Here is a 13,032-nt window from a genome sequence, read left to right as displayed (position 1 = left end):
GTACTTTGTGATAGTTTTATCTAAAGAAGTGAAACAAAAGATAGGAAGAACATGCTTCCTCCTGCACAGGGAGCATGACTGCATCACTACAGTTTAAGCTTTTCCTCTTTGATTATAGTTAAGCTCTGTGCGAACAGATATTTTTGTCTGTTTATTCTCTTCTATGTTCCTAGCACCTGTACTATTACCTGACCTTACGAAGTTACTCATTAAATATTTGTTCAAGAATTCACAAGTAAAAGGGAAGACAGGATGTTACTAGAATATTCGGAATTTTATTGGCCAATATTGGGGTTCTTACTGAGTGTCCTAGAAATACGAACTTCAGATATTACTAGTGCAGGTCTCAGAATGTCTGCCTGAGGACTGAGGGTATGGCTACATGCTCGCCTAACATGTTCAAGACTCCGAATTCAGTTCCCTGCACCCATGTTGTCAGAAATGCAGACTTCACATCAGAACTGCATGATTAGGGAAGTCTCAGTTATACATATAGTATATCTGTTCTATTTTTATTTAAGATATATTTTAAAATTCTTACATAATGGGAGATAGTGTTAACATATTCTATTCAAGTTCATTATGACCATGATTTTTATTTTAAGTTTCACTTCTATTTCTGCTGGGGTTTTTTGTTGTTGTTTTTCAGATTTTGTCACCACAGACAGGAAGTAAATGCAATATTGCCAGTTAAAAACTGTCTTTTAGAATTTAGTTGCCTGGTAGTTACTGAGTAAAAAGTCATCATTGTGCTTTTAACAAGGAAAATAGGTACCTTACAGGGTGAGCTTGAAGTTAGGTGTGATATGAGGCCAGGGATGTGTGGCTGGAAGAAAGTTGTCTTAGTCACTTTCCTTGTTGCAAGGACAAAATATCTGACACCACAACTGAGAAAGGGAAGGGGGTGGCTCACATTTCAGTTCGAGTCGTTGCCTGGCTCCAAGGCAGGGTGGCATGGCAGAGGAGCCTGGCAGGAGAGCTGCTCACGGTGGGGCAGACAGGAAGCAGAGCCAGGGAGGAGCCAGGCAGGGGATAGAGCCTTCCAGGCCGTGCCCTCAGTGACCCGTCTCATCAGCCAGATCCCTTCTCCTAATAGTCAGCTGAACTTTCCCATAATGCTGTCACCTTCCAGAAGCCCACCTTTGAGGACAGGCAAGGTGGGCAGCTAGATACGAAGCATAGCAAAAGCTAAGACACAGTAGTACATGTGGCAGTGAGGACCAGGTAGAAAGGGGGTGGTCAGGGGGAGGACTGCAGTCTGGGTTACTTTTCTCATTGCTGAGACAAATACCCTACACTGAAGTTAAAGGAAGAGAGGTTGGCTGTGGTTCACTGTACAGCTTTCAGTCCAGTATCAGCTGGCTCCAGGGCAAAGTAACATGGTGGAGGAAAAGCAGTTCATGGCAGGCACAAAGCAGCAAAGCAGTGAAATAGCAAAAAACAGCAAGTGACCACAGCAGCCCTCTTCTGTCCCTGGTATCTTATGCAGAAGATAAATACGCAGTTGGAGTTATTTCTGCCATTTGCATATATTTTTCTCACAGGTAGTCTCTCTAGAATAAATTTTTTTAGGTATTAGTCTCTACTTCTTTACTAACATTTAAAATTAGGGTATTTGTCTTTTAATAATATAAACGCTTAAGACTCTTACAAGAAAGTCTATCTTTTCTGTAGTTAACTTACTAACTTGTACTTATATTCTGGAGATAATTAATGTAATTTTTTTTTATCACTATTGGGGATCAAACTCACCACCGCATGCTTGCAAGGCAGGCACTTACGCTGCTGAGCTAAATCCCCAGCCCCTATACAACTTTGGGGCACTCAATTGTTTGAAACATTTCTGTCCACTAGCATGTTGTTATTAGCATTATTATTTTTAAAAACAAAAGTATTAGCTGCATTATCAGTGGTTTGATTCCACTGGGCTAGAAGGACACTCAGGATCCTCTTCGAGAAATTACTGATAAAACAAGATATCAGCCCCTTGTAAAGGAGGTAGAGACAGGATTTGGGGACCACTTTGAGGTCTTGTTTTGGAAGATCTGGGGGCCAGATAGTGTTGCTGGTGATGTCGACCTGTGTGGCTCCCCCATCACTGGGATTAAACATCTCAGAGGTTTTCGCAGATAGGTACAGCCAGAGAAGCCTCAAAAGTTGAACAGAGTGCTCACAAGAGGGAGGAGCCCAGTTGGCAGCTTGTGGTGTTCCCTGTCATGGATGTTTCCTCAGTGCTTTAATTTAACTGAAATCTACTCAAAATGATATGGGTGTGGATTCCAATGATTTAATTTTGTTTCTTTGCAAAGTAATACTATAAACATCATTTCCATTAAATTATAACCTGATACATGTTAGGAATAAAGGCTATTAACTCTTTTCTATAGTAATGGAGAGCAAAGGCATAGAGTATTTTGAGGAGAAAATTGCAAAAGAGATACTTGTTTTGTAATCCTTGCTGAGTTTTGAGATAATAGGCAGGGCTATTTAGTATTAGATGTTTTTATAGAACTATGATAACTCCTACATATATTTAATCATTCAGTAAACATTTTCTGGGGCCATTTTAAGTTTTGTGAAGACACAGATTTTAAAACCCTGTCTTTGTCCTTGGAGAACTCACATGAAAAATAGCACATATGGGTGTCCTTAACTTCGTTTCATCTTTTTTTTTTTTATCATAGTATCTCTTGTTTTCCTCAAATTAGCTGTCATAGCTTCACACATAATTTCCCACAAATTTCTTTTTGTTTAAGGGTAGAAATAATACACAATTTCAAAAACAAATAGTAAGAAATCAATAGTTGGTAATCACATATTGTCCTCTTACAAACAGTTGTTCAAATTACAAAAGTGAAGCATACAAAGTGGACATTCAGACAGGGAGACTGCAAACAGTCCTGTTCAACTATCGAACAAAACTTAGTAGTATATATGGTTATCAATCCTACACACTTAAACATACATGCAGTTACATGCTTTAGAGCACTTTCTTTTCCTCTCTTTTGTACAATAGCAATTACGTATTTTAGGTTTTATTACTCCTACATTTCTTATTACTTTTTACATTAGGGATACAATGTGATATTTATAAATATGATTCTTGTTTATTTCACTAAGGAGGATAGCCTCAAGTTATCTCCATTTGCCTATGAAGGCCTCAAGATCATCCTTTTTATAGCTGAGTAATATTCCGTTGTATTAAAAATACCACATCTTTTTTCATCCACTCTGCGGTTGATGGGTTGGTTTTTTCCAAGAACCTATTAGCTATTACAAATTGTGCTGCTATGAACATGGGTGCACATATATCACTGTGCTATGACCTTTTCATTTTTTCTGGGAAAATACTGAGGAGGAGAATAGCTGGGTTGAATGGGACTTCCAATCCTAGTCTTCTGAGAATTCTCCATCCTGATTTCCATAGTGGTTGCACCAATCTATACCACATCAACAGTGGAACAGTGTTCCTTTTTCCCCGCAGCCTCACCAACATTTGTTATCAGTTGATTTCTTGATGGCAGCCATTCTGTCTGGAGTGAGATAAAATCTCAACGCTGTTTTAATTTTCACTTCTCGAATGACCAGTGATAGTGAACATTTCTTCATGTATTTATTTGCCATTTGTATATCTTCATCTTAGAACTGTGTGTTCCTCTCAACTGCCAATTTTTGGAGAAGGTTTTTCAGTTTGGGAGTCTTTGATGTTTTTCAATTCTTTGTAAGTTCTAGATATAAGTCCTTTGTCTGAGGAGTTGCTGGCTATAATTCTTTCCCATTCTGTGGGTTTTATTTTCACTCTATTGGTGATTTCTTTTGAAGTGCAAAAACTTTTCAATAATATAAGATCCCAGTTGTTGATTCTTTGAAGAGTTTCTCATGCAGTTTGCGTTTTGCTCATGAATTCTCTTCCTACGCTTATATCTCCAAGACATCTACCTACCTCGTCTTCCAGCAGATTTAGTGTTTCTGTTTTAATATTTAGGTCTTTGATCCATTTAGACTTTAGTTTTGTGCATGGTGATAGACACGGGTCTAGTTTCAGTATTCGGCATGTGGAAAGCCAATTTTTCCAACACCATTTATTAAAGAGGCTGTCCTTCCAGTGAACATGTTTAGCCCCTTTGTCAAATATCAGGTGGCTGAGTGTCTTTGTAGTTGCCCTTGCATCTTCTAATCTGTTCCATTGATCCTCAGGACTATTTCTTGGCCAGTAACATGCTGATTTTAACACTGTGATCTTCTAGTATAGTTTCAAGTCAGGAACTGAGATGCCTCCTGCCTTGCTTTTGTTGCCCAGAATTGCCTTTGCTATTCTAGGTTTCTTCTGTTTCCACATGAATTTTAGGAGTGTTTTCTCTAGATCCGTGAGGTATGTTAATGGTTTTTTGATTGGGATTACATTAAATCTGTATAACAATTTTGGGAATATGGCCATTTTCATAATGTTGTTTCTTCCTAGCCGAGAGCATGAAATATCTTTCCATTTTCTAATATCCTCTTCAATCTCCTTTTTTAAGCATAGCATAATTTTCAGCATATAGATCTTTTACATTCTTAGGTTGATCCCTAAGTATTTCATTCTTTTAGATGCTGTTGTGAAGGACGATATTTCCATAATTTCTCCTTGGTGAGTTTTTTGTTTGTGTACAGGAATGCTATTGATTTTTGAGCAATGACTTTGTTTTTTTTTAAATTTTATTTAACGAGAGAAAAGAAAAAAAACAGAAAAAGGGTACAAGTAATACAGAATTTCAAAAAAATAAACAGTAGGAAATCACTAGTTACTGGATTACATATTGTCATCTTAGAAATAGTTGTTCAAGTTACAAAATTAAAGCATACAAAGTGGACATTCAAACAGTGAGACTGCAAACAGTTCTGTTCAATAATCCAACAAAAACTCAGTAATATGGTTATCTATCTTATACACTTAAATATACATGCAGTTATATCCTTTAGAGCACTTTCTTTTCCTCTCTTTTTTGCAATAACGATTACACATTTTGGGTTTTATTACTCCAACGGTTCTTATTACTTTTTTTGGGACGAGAATAAAACCAAATGTGACATAACAAAACAGTCAGTCAAATCAAAAGGATGGACATAGTACATGATGTAAAACAGAATACAAGGTTATCAACAATGGTTACCATAATGCCTCTTGCTATCTTAAAAAGAATTGCCTATATCATCAGTTATAATAAAATTAAACAAAACAGTACAGAACAAAACCAATAAAACCTAAACATTGGAGGCATTACAGGACTTCCAGAATAGGCATTATAGTGACTCTTACTGCCTTCAAAATCTTATACCCTGAAACTTGATACTATCCAGCAAAACAGAATAGAGTAAAATCAGTCAAAACAAGATGGTGAGAGCAATACAGGGCTTCAAATCAAGTTAGGAGGAAATCAAAGTGGGTTACTATAATATATCCTGCTATTTTTAATTTATCTTTATCCTTAATTAAAAAAATAAAAAATAAATAATTGAAAAAGGAGATTGAGATAAGAGGACATAACAATACAACAGCACAGGTCAGAACATAACAATTTAAGCAACATAGTGTTTCACCACAAGATATCCCGACATAACAGTAGTTACCATAGTGTCTCTTTACCTGAAATATTTGAGTATAACTTCATACACTGTAGCATCAAACATATCAAGACAATGTAAAACCATTCAAGAGAATGACAGTATTACAGGGTATTTAGAACCAACTAACAGAAAACAAACAATGGTTTCTACATTAGCTCCTTATCTATAAAAGTTTGTGCTTGTACTATCACATATAATAAAATCCAGTAAGATACAACATGTTAAGACCGATGGAGACAGAAGAACAAAAGCTTGATGGGACTTCAAAACAAGATGATATTAAATCTGCACTAGCTATTATGATGTATTGTTTTCTCCAAAATAGCTGTTCATACCATCACAGACAATAAAATGGAATAGCCCAGAATAAAACCATTCCAATTAATGAATGAAAACATTATAAGGCTTCAAAGCAATATAATGGGGAATCATGATTACCACATACTTTTATGTATTCTTACCATTTCTTACACTAGGGAAACTATTCAGTATATATAGGCATTATAGTGAATCTTACTGCCTTCAAAATCTTATACCTTGAAACTTGTATATGTGAGTTTGATATATTTCACTTATCAGTATGGTCTCAAGCTGTACCCATTTATTTATAATGTCTCAATGTGATCCTTCTTTATTGCTTTTATCCATTCCTCTGTTGATGGACACTTAGGTTGTTTCCAAGATCTGGATATTACAAATTGTGCTGTTATAAAATGGGTACACATACATCACTGTGGTATGATGCTTTCATTCTTCTGGGACTATGCCTAGAAGTGGAATAGCTGAAATAAATAGGACTTCCAATCCCAGCTTTTTGAGAAATCTCCAGACTGACCTCCACAATGGTTGCACCAGTCTACACTCCCACCAACAGTGCAGGAGAGTTCCTTTTCCCCACAGCCTCTCCACCATTTGTTGTTGGTGTTTTTCTATATACTAGCCATTCTTTCAGGAGTGAGATGGAATCTCAGTGTGGTTTTAATTTGCATTTCTCTAATGAGTAATGATGATGAACATTTTTTCATGCATTTATTAGTCATTTGCATTTCTTCATCTGAGAAGTGCGTATTCATCTCAGATGCCCATTTTTGATTGAATCTTTGAATTTTGGGGGTCTGATTTTTTAAAATTCTTTTTATGTTTTAGACAGAAGGCCTTTGTCTGAGGGACAGTTCACTAATATTTTTTTCCCAGTTTGTGGGTTTTCTTTTCACTATGCTGGGGATTTCTTTTGACGTGCAGAAACTTTTTAATAAGACCTGATCCCAGTTATTGATTCTGGGAAGTCTTTCCCATGCGGTTTGAGTCCTGTTCATAAATTCTCTACCTACCCCTATGTCTTCAAGGTTTTTACCCAATTTGTCTTCCAATAGATTTAGTGTTTCTGTTTTAATATTCAGATCGTTGATCCATTTAGATTTTAATTTAGTACATGGTGGTAGGCATGGGTCCAGTTTTAGTTTTCGGCAAATGGAGAGCCTGTTTTTCCAATACCATTTATCAAAGAGATTGTCCTTCTTCCAGTGAACATGTTAGGCCCATTTATCAAAGATAAGTGGTTGAGTGTGTTGGTAGTTGTGGTTGTATCTTCTGATCTGTTCCACTGATCCTCTCTTCTGTTTTGATTCCAGTACCATGTTGATTTTACTACAGCTGCTTTGTAGTATAACTTCAAGTCAGGGATTGTGATGCCTCCTGCCTTCCCTTTGCTGCTTAGAACTGTCTTTGCTATTCTAGGTCTCTTCTTGCTCCAGATGAATTTTAGGAGTGATTTCTCTAGATGTATGAGGTATGTTGATGGTATTTTTATTGGGATTGCATTGAATCTGTATTACAGTTTTGGGAGAATGGCCATTTTCACAATATTTATTCTTCCTATCCATGAGCAAGGGATGTCTGTCCACTTTCTGATATCCTCTTCAGTTTCTTTTTTCAGTGTATTATGATTTTCCTTGCATAGGTCTTTCACTTCTTTTGTGAGAGTAATTCCTAAATATTTCATTTTTTTAGTTGCTAGTGTGAAGGGTGTGGCTTCTTTTATTTCTCTCTCTGTGATCTTGTTGTTAATGTATAGGAATGCTGTTGATTTTTCAGTATTGATTTTGTATCCAGCTACATGGCTGAATGTATTTATTATATGTAAGAGTCTTTCAATGGAGTTTTGGGGATCTTCTATATAGAGTATCATCTGCAAATAATGATAATTTAACTTCTTCTTTTCCTATCTTTACCCCTTTTATTTTTCTCTCTTGTCTAATTCCTCTGGCTAGCATTTCCAGTACTATATTAAATAGGAGTGGTGATAAAGGACATCCTTGTCTTGTGCCTGATTTTAAAGTAAAGGCCTTCAATTTTTGGCCATTTAGTATGATACTGGCTGTTGGTTTGTCATAGATAACCTTTATTATATTGAGGTAAAGACCATCTATTCCAATTTTCTGTGAGGTTCTTATCATGAATGAATGTTGGACCTTATCAAAAGCTTTTTCTGCATCTATAGAAATGATCATGTGATGCTTACTTTTGGCTTTATTGATTTGGTGGGTTACATTTATTGATTTATGTATGTTGAACCATCCCCGCATGCTGAGGACGAATCCCACTTGGTCATGGTGTATAATCTTCTTGATGATTTGCTGCATTCTATTTGCCAATATTTTATTGAGAATTTTTGCATCTGTGTTCATTAGAGAGATTGGTCTGTAGTTCTCTTTTAGTGGGGTTTTTCTCCGGTTTTGGTACTAGAGTAATATTTGCTTCCAGGAATGACTTAGGAAGGATTGCTTCCCTTTCAGTTTCATTGAAGAGTTTGAGGAGTGTCGGCATTAAGTCTTCTTTGTACTTCTTGTAGAATTCTGCAGTGAATCTGTCTCGGCCTGGGCTCTTCTTTATAGGTAAGGACTTAATTACATTTTCATTAATAGAGATTGCATTGTTCAGCAGTTTTACATCTTCTTGATCTAGCTTTGGTACTTCATATGTTTCTAGAAATCTGTCTATTTCTTCTGTGTTATCAAACCTATGAGAGTAGAGGTTTTCGAAATAGTTGTTGATGATCTTCTGTATTTCTAGAGTCTGTAATGTTTTCACCTTTTTCATTCCTTATTGCAATGAATTTGGGCTTTTTCTTCTTATTTTTAAATAAGGTTGGCTAGGGGCTTATTGATTTTATTTATTCTTTCAAAGAACCAACTCCTTGATTCATTGATTCTTTGGATTGTTTTCTTAGTCTCTAATGCATTAATTTCTGCTCTGATTTTTATAATTTCCTCTTCTTTTGGCTTTGGGCTTAACTTGCTCTTCTTTTTCTAGATGTTTGAGGTGTAACATCAGGTTGTTTATTTGTATTCATTCTGTTTTCCTGATATGGGAACTCAGTGCAATAAATTTTCCTCTTAGGACAGCTTTCATTGCATCCCATAGACCCTGATAAGTTGTATTTGTATTTTCATTTGCTTGTAAGTATTGTGTAATTTCCTCTTTAATTTCCCCTGTGACCCACTGATTACTCAAGAGTGTGTTTTTCAGTTTCCATGTATTTGTAGGATTTTCACAGTATCTTTTATCATTAATTTCTAATTCCATGGTGCTATGATCTGATAACATGCAAGGGAAAATTTCAACTCTTTTGCATTTATTTAAATATGTTCTCTGAGCTAATATATGGTCTGTTTTAGAGAACGATCCATGTACTGCTGAGAAGAATGTGTATTCTGATGTTGTTGGATGGAACACTCTGTATATGTTTATCAAGTCCATTTGTTCACAGGTGTGATTTAGTTCTATTACTTCTTTGCTGGTTTTCTGTCTGGTAGATCTCTCCTTTGATGTCAATGGTGTGTTAAGCTCCCCTGTTATAATTATGTTACTGCTAATTTGGTTTTTATTTCTGGTAATACTTGTTTTATATAACTGGGCGCTCTGAATTTTGTGCATATATATTTAAGATTATTATCTCTTCCTCTTGAAGTTTTCCCCTAACCAGTATCTAGTGACTTTCTTTATGTCTTCTGATTGTTATTGGTTTGAAGTTCACATTGTCTGCAAACAGAATAGCTATCCCCCGCTTTTTGGGGGGGTTCCCATTGCATGAAATATTGTTTTCCATCCTTTGACTTTCAGTCTGTGAGTATCCTTTTGGGTTAGATGGGTTTCTTGTAGACAGCATATGGATTTTGTTTCTTGATCCATTCTGCCAGTCTGTTTCTTTTAATTGGTACATTGAGTCCATTTACATTAATGGTTATAACTGTTATATATTGGTTTATTTTTGACATGTTATCTTTCTGCTGTTGCATCTTTATCTTTCTGTCCTGTTTAATTGTCTGCTTTGCTTAGTGGTTTTATTTTCCTAAGTGTATCTAAACTGTCTTTCAGTATTCTTTGCAGGGTTGGCTTGGTGATCATGAAGTTCTTCAGCTGTTCTTTGTCATGGAAGTATATTATTTCTCCATCGATTTTGAAGAACAGTTTTGCAGGGTACACAGTCTAGGTTGAAAATCATTTTCCTTTAGGATCTGAAATACTTCACTCCATGCTCTGCTTAACTTCATTGTGTTGAGAAGTCTGCTGTGATTCTGATAGGCTTTCCTTTATTGGTGATCTGTCTTTTCTCTCTGACAGCTTTTAGTATTCTATTCTTATGTTGGATTTCTGGGATGGTGATTATTATATGCCTGGGTGTAGTTTTGCTTTGATTATGGCTATTTGGAGTTCTATATGCTTCACTACTCCTAAGTCAATTTCCATTCTCACGTTTGCGAAATTGAGCCTTGACTTTGTGTCCAGCTACACTGCTGAATTTATTACTTCTAATAGTCTTTTAATGAAGTTTTTTGGATCTTCTATATAAAGTATTATGTCATCTGCAAATAGTGATAATTTAATTTCTTCCTTTCCTATCTTTATTCCTTTTATTTCTCTCTCTTGTCTGATTGCTCTGGCTAGTGTTTCCAGAACTATATTGAATAGGAGTGGTGATAGTGGACGTCCTTGTCTTGTTCCTGATTTTAAAGTGAAAGCTTTCAGTTTTTGTCCATTTAGTATATTGTTGACTGTTGGTTTGTCATAAATGGCCTTTATAAGATTGAGGTAGACACAGTGTATTCGAGTTTCTGAAGGGTTTTTATCATGAACATATGTTGTACCTTATCGAAAGCTTTTTCTGCATCTATAAAGATGACCAGGTGGTTTTTATTTTTTGCTCTGTTGATGTGATGTGTTACATTTATTGATTTGCATATGTTAAACCATCCCTGCATAACTGGGATGAATCCCTTTTGGTCGTGTTGTATAATCTTCTTGATAATTTGCTGCCTTCTATTTGCCAGTGTTTTAATGAGATTCTTTGCATCAGTGTTCATTATTGAGATTGGTCTATAGTTCTTTTTTTTGTTTGGGTCTTTCTCTGGTTTTGGTATGAGAGTAATACTTGCCACCAGAAATGATTTAGGGAATATTGCTTCCTTTTCAATTTCATTGAAGAGTTTAAGGAGAATTGGCATCAAATCTTCTCTAAATTTCTTGTAGAATTCAGCCTTGAATCCATCAGGACCTAGGCTTTCCTTTGTTGCTAAGTTTTTAATTATTTTTCGATTTCAATAGCTGATACTGGGTTATTCATAATTGCTATATCTTTGTGGTTGAGCTTTGATAGTTCATGTGTTTGTAGAAATCTGTCCATTTCCTCTGTGTTTTCCACTCTTACGTGAGTAGAGACTTTCAAAGTAGGTGTTCGTAATCTTTTGAATTTCCGTGGAATCTGAGGTAATTTCCCCCTTTTCAGACCTTATTGCCTGAATTTAGGATTTTTATTTCTTTTTTTAAATAAGATTTGCTAGAGGCTTGCCAATTTTGATTATCCTCTCACAAAACCAGCTTTTTGATTCATTATTTTTTTGTATTAAGTTTCAATTGCATTGGTTTCTGCTCTAATCTTTACAATTTCCTCTTTTCTGTGAGCTTTGGGTTTAACTTGCTCTTTTTCTAGACGCTTGAGATGAAACATTAGGTTGTTTATTTGTGCTCATTCTGTTTTCTTGCTATGACAATTTATTGCTATATATTTCCCTCTTCAGACCGCTTTCAGTGCATTCCACAAATTGTAGTATGTTGTTTCTGCATTTTCACTGAATTTTAGGCACTGCTTTATTTTTTCTTTAATTTCATCTGTAGCCCACTGGCTGTTCAAAAGGTTGTTATTTAATTTCCATGTATTTATGCAGTTTTTGCAATTTCTTTTGCCATTAATTTCCAATTTCAATGCACTATGGTCAGATATTATGCATGGGATAATTTCAATACCTTTGCAGTTACTTAAGAATGTTTTATGGGATAATATATGTTCTATTTTGGAAAATTTCCAGTGTGCAGCTGAGAGGAATGTGTATTGGAGACGAATGTGGTTGGGTGGAACACTTGTAAACATTTACTAAGTCCCATTGCTGGCAGGTATGATTCAGTCCTTTGTTTCTTTGCTGACTTTTTGTCTAGTTGATCTATCTCTTTGTGGCAGTGGGGTGTTAAGGTCCCCTGTTACAATTGTGTTCTTGTGTATTTGGTTTTTCATGTCGATTAGTATCTGTCTTATATAGTTGGGTACTCCTGTATTTGGTGCATATATATTTATAATTGTTAGGTCTTCTTCTTATAGTTTTCCACTAACGAGTATATAGTGACTTTCTTCATCTCTTTTAATCATCTTAGGTTTGAAGTTCACATCTGGAAATAGAATAGTTACCCCTGCTTTTTTCTGGGTTCCTGTTGCATGAACTACAGTTTTCCATTCCTTAACTTTTAATCTATGAGTTTCCTTTCAGGTCAGATGTGTTTTTTTATAGAGGTATCTTGTTTCTTGATCCATTCTGCCAACCTATTTCTTTTGATAAGTGAGTTGAGGCCATTTACATTTATGAGTATCACTGATATGTACTGGCTCGACTTTACCGTGTTATGTTCCAGTTGTTTACTTTCTGTTTTTCCTCATTGTTTAATATCTTGTATAGCCTGGTGATTTCTTTCTGTTGTTGTTCTGGGGATTGTGGTCATTTTTATCTCTATCTAGTATGTCTTTCAATATTCTTTCTAGGGTTGGTTTGGTGGACGTGAATTTCTTCAGTTGTTCTTTGTCATGGAAGCATCTTGTTTTTCCATTAAATTTGAATGAAAGGTTTTCTGGGTACATCAGTCAGGGTTGAAAGTTGTTTTCTTTCGGGGCTTGAAATACCTCACTCCAAGCTCTTCTTGACTTGAGGGTTTGTGCTGAAAAGTCTGCTATGATTCTAATGGGCTTTCTTTGATAGGTGAGTTGTGTCTTTTCTCTAACAGCTTTTAGTATTCTGTTTTTATACTGTATGTCTGAGATATTAATTATTATATGTCTGGGTGGAGATTTATGTTGGTTGTGACTGTCTAGTGTTCTATATG

General features: G+C 35.6%; 1 protein-coding gene across 29 annotated transcripts in view; it reads left to right on the top strand.

Annotated features, from left to right (window-relative positions):
• Dst (dystonin) overlaps positions 1–13,032 on the top strand; it is a 455,117-nt gene that overhangs the window by 315,583 nt on the left and 126,502 nt on the right. The gene's annotated exons all lie outside the window — the stretch shown is intronic.

This window comes from Cavia porcellus, unplaced genomic scaffold, assembly GCF_034190915.1.
Source record: "Cavia porcellus strain 051 isolate PalLab524CR breed Dunkin Hartley unplaced genomic scaffold, mCavPor4.1 scaffold_10, whole genome shotgun sequence".
Taxonomy (NCBI): domain Eukaryota; kingdom Metazoa; phylum Chordata; class Mammalia; order Rodentia; family Caviidae; genus Cavia; species Cavia porcellus.
The sequence above is the reverse complement of the archived record's forward strand: the minus strand, read 5'-3'. Positions and strand labels throughout refer to the sequence as shown.